The following is a 12,454-nucleotide window of genomic DNA, read 5'->3' as shown; positions in this document are numbered from 1 at the left end:
TCCTTGGACTGGCTCTATCAATGCACAGCTAACAGAGAGGCATTACTGATATACTGCTCGGTGACCAATGTGAACCATCAACACAGCCACCAAGGGACCTGCTAGGTTTTTTAGTAATTTGTAGTTTATTATTTTTCAGCTTAGCTGCTGGGAGTTCATAGGATCCCAAGAAAGCTACATTGAAATCACATCAGTGTAAGTGGCCATCAGTGTAACTGAGACCATAAGGTTGTTCTGCCCTCTAGTAAAACATTAATTGAAGGGAGAAAAAAATCTATATTGTCAAAGTTTATGGCCATGATCCAAACAAACAGCATACGTGAGTGGCCGAGAACCAAGTCTGCCTGACTGGTTGGCAACCTTCAGTCTCGAAAGACTATGGTATAAGCCTACAGCACCCAGTATTCCCAGGCGGTCTCCCATCCAAGTACTAACCAGGCCTGACCCTGCTTAGCTTCCAAGATCAGATGAGATTGGGCATGTGCAGGGTAACGGTGTGCTGCAAACATTTCCATTGCCAAAAAGGCAAGCTGCCATTCAGTTTAATAATGATGATAATATTTCTAATACCGGAAGTATTTCTAATATTTTAATATTAATTAAAATTATTTAATACTTGAAATTTCTAATACTGGAAATTAACAAATGGGTGCCCAAATGATGACCTGCAGCCAGTTTGTATCTGGGATGTTTCTGAACTGTTCTGTTACTGAGCAGATGTCGATTAGTTTCCCAAGGAAGAACATGGATATACAGATAACCAATTTGTTCATCAATCTTCTAGCACAGTGGTTCTCAAACTCGTGGGTCACAACCCACCAGCTTGTGTAAAGCTCCCCTGGTCCCTTTAAAGGGCAGGGGAGAGGTGAGGGCAGCGATGTGATCCCCAGGATCACGTTGCTAACAGGGTGGAATGGGGGGGGTGCTTTTACTTACTGATGTGTGCAGGACGTTGCAGGAGAAGTGGGGAGCCCCACTCAGTCCTCCACGGGGCTCCCCAAGTCTTAGAACACTGAAAAAATGCAAGTGCAAAGTACTTCCTCATTGCAAGCACAAAGAGAAAGTGCTTCGGGCTTGTGTTTTTCTAACATTCTAAGAGTCAGGGAGCCCTGCGGAGGGCTGCACAGGACTCCCCACTCCTCCTGCAATGTCCTGCACACATCAGTAAATAAAAGTACGCCCTTCTCACCCCCATTAGTGATGCAATCCTGGGGGTTGTGGCGCTGCAATCACCCCTTCCCCCACAAAGACTTACCCCAGGACTAAAGTTCCCAGGAAGTTTGAGAACCACTGCTCTAGCACATATCAGCTTTGCTTTTTTCTATTCTTCTGCAAAAGAAGCAACAGTTAGGACAAACAATGGCACTGAACAGAATTTTTTAAAAAAGGAAAACTTGGCAATCTAAGTGTTCAGAAGAAAAACTGACACCTCACCAAATACTTCATTTTTACCCCTCCCCACCATAAAGACTGGAAAATATTCAGCACAGACTCAGTTTACTTTAAATCCGATAATTTTATACAAATCTAAAATTTATATTTGCCATATTTTTGACATAAAATATGGCATATTTTAAAATGTATACAATGAAAATAAACAGAAAAAGATTAAATAATGCTTTAGGTTCCTTTTCACAGTATGTGGTAACATTGCACAGGGTAATTAAATAAGAAGGCAGATAATTTTGTGGTAGCTGAGAAGTTCTGCAGCTATTCTTTGTATAATCGACACTAACATTACAAAAAATGTGTAATGTCTCAAGTTACTGGATTAAAGGTACCTGGGCTGAGAGCATTATTGGGCAGCTGCTGTGGACCCAGAGTCTTCAGGCCAGTGCTGATCTGCAGACCATCTCTATGCCACGTAGTGCGATGGCACTGACGCAGGGCTTGCTGAATCTGCGGAGGAGTTTTGGTTTTGGGTTGCCTACTCGGGGCAAGGGAATATTTGTTCCCTTCCCCTGGGACAAGCTCCTGCCAGCCCTGTGGGTCAACCTGGACATGGACCAGCGATATAACTGGTACAAGGCTGTGTTGATCTGATTGTTGCCACTGTATCTGGCAGCCACCATTGTATTTGGCAGCCACCACTGCCTCTGAACCTGCCCCTACTGTGAACCCAATCTGCTCGACTCCTGTCCCAATCACCTCCCTATTCTGTCCCCACCCCTGTTCCAAGGTTGAAAGAGGATTTTGTAAAGTATAGCAAAAAACAAGAAGCTGACAGAACATACCAAGATCCAGGTCTACAGAGCTTGCGTCCTGAGTACACTTCTGTACTGCAACGAGTCATGGACTCTTCGCTCACAACAGGAGAGGAAACTGAACGCTTTCCACATGCGCTGCCTCCGGCGCATTCTCAGCATCATCTGGCAGGACAAAGTTCCAAACAACACAGTCCTGGAACATGCTGGAATCCCTAGCATGTATGCACTGCTGAAACAGAGACGCCTGCGTTGGCTCGGTCATGTTGTGAGAATGGATGATGGCCGGATCCCAAAGGATCTCCTCTATGGAGAACTTGTGCAAGGAAAGCGCCCTACAGGTAGACCACAGCTGTGATACAAGGACATCTGCAAGAGGGATCTGAAGGCCTTAGGGATGGACCTCAACAAGTGGGAAACCCTGGCCTCTGAGTGGTCTGCTTGGAGGCAGGCTGTGCAGCATGGCCTTTCCCAGTTTGAAGAGACACTTTGCCAGCAGTCTGAGGCAAAGAGGCAAAGAAGGAAGGCCCATAGCCAGGGAGACAGACCAGGGACAGACTGCACTTGCTCCCAGTGTGGAAGGGATTGTCACTCCCGATTTGGCCTTTTCAGCCACACTAGACGCTGTGCCAGAACCACCTTTCAGAGCGTGATACCATAGTCTTTCAAGACTGAAGGTTGCCAATACAATAGCAGGTTTATAATTGCTATGTGGCACAAAGGACAGGCAACTAGCTGGCGGGAACAGAGGGCTGTATACCAAGGTTGTATACCAATGAAACTTTCACAAACATATTTCCTCCACCTGTCAGGCTAGGAACTGTATAGGGTACAGAGGGCTGCGTGGTTAAAGAGAAATGAACAGAAGCATCCTGCCCCCCTCCCCACATGAATGGAAGGGTCTTCCACTTGCATAAGAGAGAGTTAGGACACAATACAAACATTCTAAGTTTGTGTATGTGCGTACGTGCGTGAAGGTATTTTCAAGGTATATTTCAAGCTTATATTCACAGTTGACCCTACAAGTGACATTCACCTGGTCTCTTTGAGAATAAACTTGGTCCCAGCATCTCAAAAGTATCAGTACTCATAGGTCCCCAGCGTACACATAGACTCATTCTGTAGTCCTGTATATAATAATATAGCAGCCAATGGAAATGAATGATAAATTGATCAGAAGAAAAGGGTATTGGGAGAAGATACCAATGAGAGTGATGGAGGGGGGAGGAAAGGTTTTGTAGAACTCCCTACTTGATCAAAGAAACCTAGAGAAGGGAAGAAAGGGGGGAGGGAAACTACCAGTAGACAACTCTTAAAAGTACCCCTTTAAAAAAAAAAAAAGTGAATAAGTATACAATGCTGATAAAAATACAGCAGATGACCAAGCCCCATATCATGACACAACCAGCATTTCTTTGGCATTCAGAACTTTGATGATGATGATCCCATTTTGTTTATGAAAGAAAACATACAATTGAAAAGCAAAATACCTGATCCCCTAATGCTTTAACTCCCTGATCAATGCCCTTTTGTTTAAAATTTGCCTGTTCTTCATACATCACAAAAATCAACATGATGAGGCTACTGAAGAATCAGTATGGCCAATACGGATTAAAGTGCCCATATTTTTTTCCATCAAGTGCACTGTTCACTGATTCTAATGCTGGTAAATATGGTAAATGAAGATTGTACCTGTGACACGTTGGCAAGAAAATACTCTGAAAGAAATCTCACACTACTCTTGGCTGCGGCTACACTTGAGCTAAGCAGTTTCAGGAGAATCCCATCTTCCCTACAGCAACTACTGTTTCTTCTTGCAAACCTTCTCAACTTGGGCAATTGAGCATTAACCGTATGCTACCGGGGATAGGTTTTAGGTGCCATGACCTGAATGCCATTCTTCTGGAACAAATGGGGAAGTAAATACCATTGGTTTAATACACTGACGTGAGAGTCTAGCAGAAGGTTATATACCTGCTGTTGCACTAATGACTATGCAGGACAAGCAATTCAAATGGGACAATTCATGAAATTCCAGATGAACGTATGAAGCTGCTTCATCCTGAGTTTGGTACATCTTGTTTAGACATGCCTACAACTAACTGGCAGTGTGTTTCCAGGGTTTCAGACATGAGTCTTCCTCAGCCCTTCCAGGAGATACCAGTTAAGGATTGCACCTGGGACCTTCTGAAGCAAACAGGTGCTGTACCACTGAGCTATGCATGTGCCACCCTCATAGTTTCTCCCCTCCTTCTATTTCAACAGCCTGTTGCTCTTTTGCTCTCCTCACAGGATCCTCTGCAGAGTTGATTCAGTTTATGCTGATATTTGAAATCTTTCGAAAACAAGGACATAAATCTTGAATATATCCTAAAAAATATAACCCAAGATTCAAAATCAAGCATGCATATCTATATGGGTTATGTTGGTTGCTTTATTTCAAATTCTCTTTGGTCTTGTATTCCATATTGCTGTAATGTAGCCAAAAAGCAAATCCTTGGATGAACCACTTGAAGAAGTTTCCAGTACCAGTCTAATATATCTCCTTACTCTCCTTCCCAATTCAATTGTTCATGGGCATTCCCAGTGATATTCAGGATTACCACATTTCAAGACATTGTCAGCAACCATTCAGTCTTTTTTTCTCTGCTCAAAGAAAGAAAAACCATTTTGTTCTGGAATACTCAGCAATATTGTTTAGCAGTACAATCTGTGTGGTTTCTCATGCACGGAGAAGCCTGTAAATCAATTAGTTGAGAGGAACTTAAATGTAAATCCGTACTACTTTTTGATGCTAGTTTGTAAAGATTCTGATAGTGCTATATATTGTCAACATCCTCCAGAGACTATCTCAGTCAAGTTCTTCTGACAGTTTAATGGTAATTAACTCTAGAACCAAAAGTTACAGTGATCTGGGGGCATCCAAGTATTCCCCCCTCTTGAGTTCTGTCATCATAGTTCTATCAAACTCCAGTAAAAGAATGACAGTTTAAAACAAAGAACAACTTCACAGATTTCTGAGTTTTATAACAGTAAGGTTTCCACTTGCTTTTTAATGACATGTTTTAAACATGTATTGGACCAGATCCTAGATTGCAGGAGATATGCTTATCTCATTAATTTTTTTATAGAGTCTGTTCATTCCCCTCCCCCCAAAAAAATATATGGAAATGCAAATGATCCCTTTTATTTTCTGTGCTTTTTTTTAAACAGGAGATAAGTTGGCAGTCGACAACTCGGTCATAAAAGCACTTCAGTCAAAAGCCCATTTAAGATGCAAACTAGTATCTTGGCGAGCTGCTTCTCCATCTCTGTCCTCCCTTTTGAATTCAACTCCTGTGTCATTTGGCAAAACACATACCATTTCAAGAGAAAAGCAAATCAGCAATATGAATTGACAGGAAGTTTTGTGCTGGTGGAACAGTTTGAAGATTTACTTACTAAATCAAAATAGAGTCTCAGATAATTTGCAAATCACATCACATGGGAATTAGATGGTCTATCAAAGAACATCAAAGTAATTCATTACTTCGATAGCAGGACAGAATCTAAAATTATGACTTCTTTAAAAGCATAGACAGCTGAGTAAGAAGTTTGGCGTGTCTCAGCATAAAGCTATCTCTGGTTCTGCTACTTTTTCCCAGACTAGTCTCTTCCTTCTTAACCTGCGGTTGACAGGTACTTTTGTACAGGTGGATTACATGTGAATACCTATCCGTTTAGAGAGTAATCTTATTTCAGTGATTGTATGTGTAAAGCTCAGAATAGAATGAGCTTTCTAAATCCACTAGTGGGTAAATATTGCAGGGGGGCAAGGGAACTTGGCATAAGGGAATGTGCATTTCTTTTGAGACATTTAGAATTAAATGCAGTGTTTAGTATATTGACTCAGAAGTTTACAATGTGCTTAATAATGAGCACAAGAGGATGCCACATTCTTGCTTATAAGCATCAGGAAATTGAAAGCCATGTGCTGACAGCAAGATATCTTAGAGGTTTTCAGTCAAACAGATCCTACTCGGCACGCAATATTAACTTTCCATCTGTGTACAGTGTGGCTCTGGGACAGAGTGGGGCCCCTTTAGCTTTCATTTGCCATACCTGCTGTGCACACAGGCTGCTGAACATGCAGCAGCCAGCACAGTACTATACCATATGTGTATCTGAAACTATGGTACACAAAACGGATAACTTAATCCTTTGCCCTGATTTCAATCCATACAGTGTGGCATTCCGATGAACTTCTGCACATCACAGGCTTATGTTGTCCATAAACACCAACAAAGAAACCAAACAAGGTTATTTTTGTGGCTCCAAAACTCCCACTGAAATAAAACTGTTCCATGCTTTGGGTTCTGTTTTCCCCGTTAAATCTAAGAACAAAACACTCCAGTTTGCCCTCCATTCCTATTCTTCTGCTTCCTTATTTTCACCAGAACACACATGAAATTTTTCTTTACTGTACATCGGCTAGGCTTCAGGAACTGTATTGCTTAATCACAAAAGCTGTGGATCATTGCAGAGCAAGCAGTTTTTCTGTTATAGGCTAAGGAGATGAATGGACTGGACTAACTAAGAAATGACCTAGTATCAAAGTCTCTTAAGAGAGAGAAAGCAAGAAACAGAGGCAGAGAGAGAGAGAGAGAGAGAGAGAGAGAGAGAGAGAGAGAGAGAGAGAGAGAAAACCCACACTGGAATCTGCTCAAGATGAGATGCTCTGTGAACTCACAAGCAAGGAAGAAGATAGAATGGACATCATTGTTAAAAAAATGCACCTTAACTGCATCTCAAATGCAATTCCAAGTCAAAGAAGTCTATGCACTCACCTGGTGCTGTAAACCAGAAGAGGAAAAAGAGACAGCAAGTAATGAAGCAAGATGAATTTCATATTGTCAGTGTGCTTGTTTTGTTCTCTGATGCTCGTTCTCACTCCCCTCTTTATTCCTCTGTCTTTCCCAGTGCTTCTGATTCCCAGAGTCCTTCCTCTGCACAGAGCCTGCTGTTCCCGCGTGTGACGGTCTGTAGATCTGGGGAAAAGCAGACAGACCAACACACTGACTAATGACGGCAGCTTAGAGTGGGGTTTGAGCTTCAGGAGTGATGTCACAGGCAATGGAGCCGCTGCTGCAAGCCTACTGCTTGATAGCCTGCGATTATTCAACACAGTGACTCTATTGATGTCCTGAAGGATTTGTTATTACTAGCAGCTTAAGTGGCAACTAGGGAGGGAAGTGAGTACAGCGGATGCTACTAAGGTTTAAGATGAGGTTCTTGCCTTAAAATTTATCATATCGGTTTTGCCTTAAAAATTAAGTAAAAGTAAACCTATACAAGAAAATTTATGTATTTTAATTAAAGTTGAACCACACTGTACAATTTGCAAGAAGATCACTGAAGATATGACAGAGGTCAAAATTCCTTAAATTAACAGGCAAGTTTCAAATTAACCTCATGCACTGTGCATATGTACTCTGCTCAGTAAGAATAGAAACTTATTGTGCCAATTAGAAGTACATGCTATCTTGGCAGCATGAGAGTTGGCATGAGAATGGGTGAAATGGAAAGGCATCCCAAAACACATTTTGAAATGTTAGTGTCTCCCCTAAAGACCCAGGGATGCCAAGAACAACTCATCCGAGGCCAGTTTAAAGGGCAATTAAAATTTCTGCTTTCTGTGTTTATGTCCCTTATGATCTCTATATGCTCTTAAAAAAACCCCAACAGTTGGCAGAAATGTGTCACATTTTAATTAGCTGAATATATATTTCACATATATATATGTGTGTGTGTGTGTGTGTGTGTGTGTGTGTGTGTGTGTGTGTGTGTGAAATACATGCACGTATACGTGAATGTGTGTGTATAAAAATGTGTGTGTGTGCGGGCATGACTTTAGATGGTGGGCATGACTGACTCTCATTGCTTTTATTGGCACACTGTTCCTGTCACATGTAAAAGTCCTGAATGTCCTTCATTTCCAAGTGACATAGATAAAACTCCACTGTTTGGGAGATAATAGGTTCCCAGATTTCAAAGTTATGACAGAAATGCAGAATTTAAAGCATAACGTAGTTTTGTGTAATGAGAACAGTTTGTTCTGGAAAGTGAAGACGGTTACATGGGTCATAAGAAAGGAGAGTTCAGTTGCTTGAATACATAATTGCTTATGCAGAAGGCATCCGAAAGATTTAAATGGTTCAATACAGCAGAATGGCAATATATTACCGACATAAGCTTCCAGTTTTAACCCATGTTGCCTTCTTTTAGCTTTTGGGAAGATTCAGCAAGGATGTATTTGGGTATTTTTAACATACTGCTAGAGATGCTAGTGGGCCAGTTCAATTCATGCTTTACTGAGTTAGCAGAGGTTCAGAAAGTATCCAAGTTTTTTGAACCACACTTATTTAATCATTTTACAGCACAATCCTATCTTTGTCCTCAGCCAGCACAGCAGTCACTGCACCAGCCAAAGTGTTGTGAATGCAATCCTAGGTCGCCGGCACAAGCAGGTAAGGCACCAAGTGGTGCAAGGAAGTGGGAAGGGTGGCAGGAGGGTGTTCTGGAGATGGGGAGAGGCATTTTGGGAAGGTGGAATGGGGTGAGACAGACTCAGGAGGGGGATAAGATAGGCAGAGGCCTGCTCCGCCATGCCCTAATGCCCCTCCTGGTGTTACACTGGGCTATCCCAATTTGCACCAGCTATATAGCTGGCACAGATCTGAGAAGCCCCATAGGATGGGCTTGGGCATTATGCAAGGTAAAGGGAAATATATCCCCTTACCCCAAGAAGACCTTCAGCTGCTTTCTAACTTGTACCAGTACAGGTTAGGATTGAGCTGTTTGAATGTAACAAGTAGTTCATCACCAGAATAAATTCTGAACACCATGCACAGCCATGTCAAATGTGCATTCACTTTGCAGAAATTCAAGAACGTTAATCATCTTTCCCCAAAACTTTTTGACTGCATATTCATTTCTCATGTCCTCGTACACATTCGTTTCTCCATTATATCAACATCCAAGTGCTTAAACAAACAGCATTTCACCTATGGGAGTCTTGGTTCATTCCACACTCTTGCACAGATATATATCCTGACTGCCATCAATGTATTTGGGGTGGGAGTTGGGATTATATTGTGAATGGAACCTTAAAAACGTTTCCAGGTTGAAAAGGTAAAATGCAGGTGCAAGATTACGAATTACGAATCACAGTTTAAATGGCCAGTCTGTCATGCAATAAAAATTGAAGTAAAAATTGGAAGATGAGCAGATGCCGCTTTTCTTTTCTATGACAGGGTAAATGACCCAGCCATTTACAGCTAGGTATACCATTTGCAATTGATGGAGTTGTACATATTTTTTTTGCCTTTAGCACACCTCACTTTTTGTATCTGAAGTCGGAAAATTGAATTACCCATGGTTTTGCACAGATATTTGGAAAGTACAGTAGCTGGAGTGGGGGGGGAACAGTAACTATTGTAGTTACTGCAAAGCACCATGTGAGTTGCCCTTCCCAATAGCCTCTGGAGTCATTCCAAGCAGTGTCAGCAATACACAGGTGCTTGCTGAACCAAAAGGTGTCTCCGGCGCATTGCTGTCACTGCCCAGAATGGCTCCGGCAGTATATCCCATTCCCAGCTGAGTGCTCGCTACTACTTCTTGCCACCTTGTTGGAAGCCCTACCATCTCCCTTGAGTCTACAGGATCCACATGTTACACTAGTATAATTTTCTCTGAGTTGTTGCTATTTTAAAAGTACTGTGCACACACACACTACATTTAAAAAGACCTACAACAGGGTACAACAGGGCAGAAGTCTTATTACCACACAGAGGCTTTTAAGGTACCACACGGGCATGTACCACATGTTTAAAATAGCTGGGTGGAAAGATAGCTGTGGGGTGGCACAGTCGTAGCAGGTCTAATTTGAACTAGGTCAACTGTGTAGCCGCAGAGCATTGCACGCTCGTTATGATTTAGTTTTTTCTATACAAAACTGATGTTCTAGCCATTGATAAGATATTTTTGAATGATCTCAAATATAGTAGGGTTCTACTCACCAAGGAATATGAGTATGTATGTTGAGAAAAGACCTACTTTGATTTCTCCCACTTTTCACTACTTTCTAAATAGAGTTGCAGGATGGCAGGTATTCAATTCAGATGATTTTTTCACAGTTTCCCATTGATGTGAGAATGTTTTGGGTACTTTTAAAAAAAAAATGTTTACTTTCCTTCTAGTACATGCCGGAATTGAAGCCATGTTACCATGGCAATGGGTGACGTGATACTGAAAGACCGTAAGAAAGGCAGCCCACCTCACAGATCTTCCCAAGTACCTCACCTCCAGTCATGCACCAGCCCCATTAAATATGACCTCCTCTCATTTATGTTCATACACCAGAACCAAAATCGAAAAGGGTGTCAGCACAGCCACATTCGAAACCGAAGGGAGCCTTTTTTTGAGGAAGCTCGTGCAGTTTGAAAAGCGGTGGAAGATTAATTTCTGAATTCAATTACTGTTTGCCTCACAGAAGTCTTTTCTCAGGGGGAAAATAAAAATGTAAGAAGTCTCCCTCTCCCCTGTCACTGTGGCTACATTTCATAAAGGATCTCAGAAGTCACAGCTAGCAAAATGGACCTGGCATAAGGTAATACGACACTGAGACAACTCTGTAGATTCTGAGGTGAACTTAACATTCGGAATATCTGACACAACTGTAGATTACAGAATAAACCATCAACCCAAGTTATAGTCAAGTCTTTAAATAAGTAATTTGGGACACAATCCACTAACAATACCATCTGCATATGCTCCTTTAAATGAATGGAAAATATGCAATAGTTTCTTCTTGTATGGTGTATTGTGGCACCATTTGGCATACCCGCATTCCATAATGATGTTTCTGTCAATGATACTGGGAATATTAGCAACCCTTTTCACTCAGTCTTTCACTTGTAGCATACATTTGGAACACTGTGCACTGCACTGCTTCTAATTTAGCAGCCTAAATTGAGCCTAAATTCCTGAATTAAGAGCAAGGTACCACAACTGTTCTGCCTAAGATGGATCAGTGGGAGCTGCTCATGTAGGCTTACCAACAACTTCCTACCAATATTTGCACTTCTGAGAACTTGACGTGGCTGGTGATTGTTCATCTATGCTTGCTGTTATCAACAGTATGGACTACTTTAAAAGCCATTTCTGCCCAATGTTGCATATATGCAACAGGAACCAAATGTGTACACCTGTGGACCAGACAAAAATGGGTTAAATAATTACCCAGAAGCAATCTGAGAAGCTAGGTTTTTTTAAAACGTGCCTATTCAATATGAAGCAATTGGAAAAAGTGCATTGGTACCATATCAAACTTGAAATTGATACATGTGTTTATACCATTCATGCTTTAAATTCAAGGGTATACATTTGTAATTTGCAAAGTATGATGCTTGACCACACAGCTGGCCTTAGGAGCTGTGGGGCCCAAAGCAAAACATTTTGCAACCCCCCCACCTCTGCGCCCCCCACTTACCAGGATGAGTAGCAGTGGCAAGACAGTGCCATCACTGCCAACTGCTTCAGGGGGAGGGGATGATTTCCAGCCAATCTGACCCAGGGGCAGGTGGGAGGGAGAGATGCCTGGTGGCAATGCTCAACTCGCTGTGCTCTCTTCAAGATACATCAGCAAGGAAGATTCCATGCTAGTGCATCAGCTACAGAGCTGGGTTCCAGCTGTGGCTGCGGGTGCTTCACACTCCACCCTAGTTTGGGACACCTCCAAATTGCTCTAAGGTTGGCCCTGCCTGAGCAAAAGACTGGTACCTCCAGTTTGTGGGATGCAGAGCACATATTCCAGGCAACTGGAGGCCAAATTAGCCCCACTGCAGAGTCCCCTTCCCTCAAGGATCCAGCGGCACTGCCCAGTTGCATTCAGGATGCCGCAGCAGTCATTTTCGGTGCTGCGGCAGCCCAGTGCTCCGGGCAGCTCAGGATTGGGCTGTATGTCTCAGAGTTGACATGACCCTAGAATTCCTGTTTCTCTACATCTATAGATATCTAGTGTTGGCACCAGGTTGTAACACTGGCTATAGTGTTACACTGAGCACAATGTTCCCCCAACCCACCAACAGTGGCAGAGGGAAATGGCTCCTTCCAGTCTCCCCATGGGTGAATGGGGGGGGGATCTCTATCAGCTGACTTGAACTACAGCAACCACCAGTATCCATTCACCAGTCCAGCAGGGTAGGGTGTCT

At 42.5% G+C, this 12,454-nt stretch overlaps 1 pseudogene; it reads right to left on the bottom strand.

The window, feature by feature from the left end:
- Positions 1-386: 386 nt before the first annotated feature.
- LOC136638045 (5S ribosomal RNA) lies at positions 387-507 on the bottom strand (annotated as a pseudogene).
- Positions 508-12,454: the final 11,947 nt, after the last annotated feature.

The sequence above is a fragment of the Tiliqua scincoides genome, chromosome 1 (assembly GCF_035046505.1).
Source record: "Tiliqua scincoides isolate rTilSci1 chromosome 1, rTilSci1.hap2, whole genome shotgun sequence".
Lineage (NCBI taxonomy): Eukaryota > Metazoa > Chordata > Lepidosauria > Squamata > Scincidae > Tiliqua > Tiliqua scincoides.
This window is presented reverse-complemented; position numbering and strand designations above follow the sequence as displayed.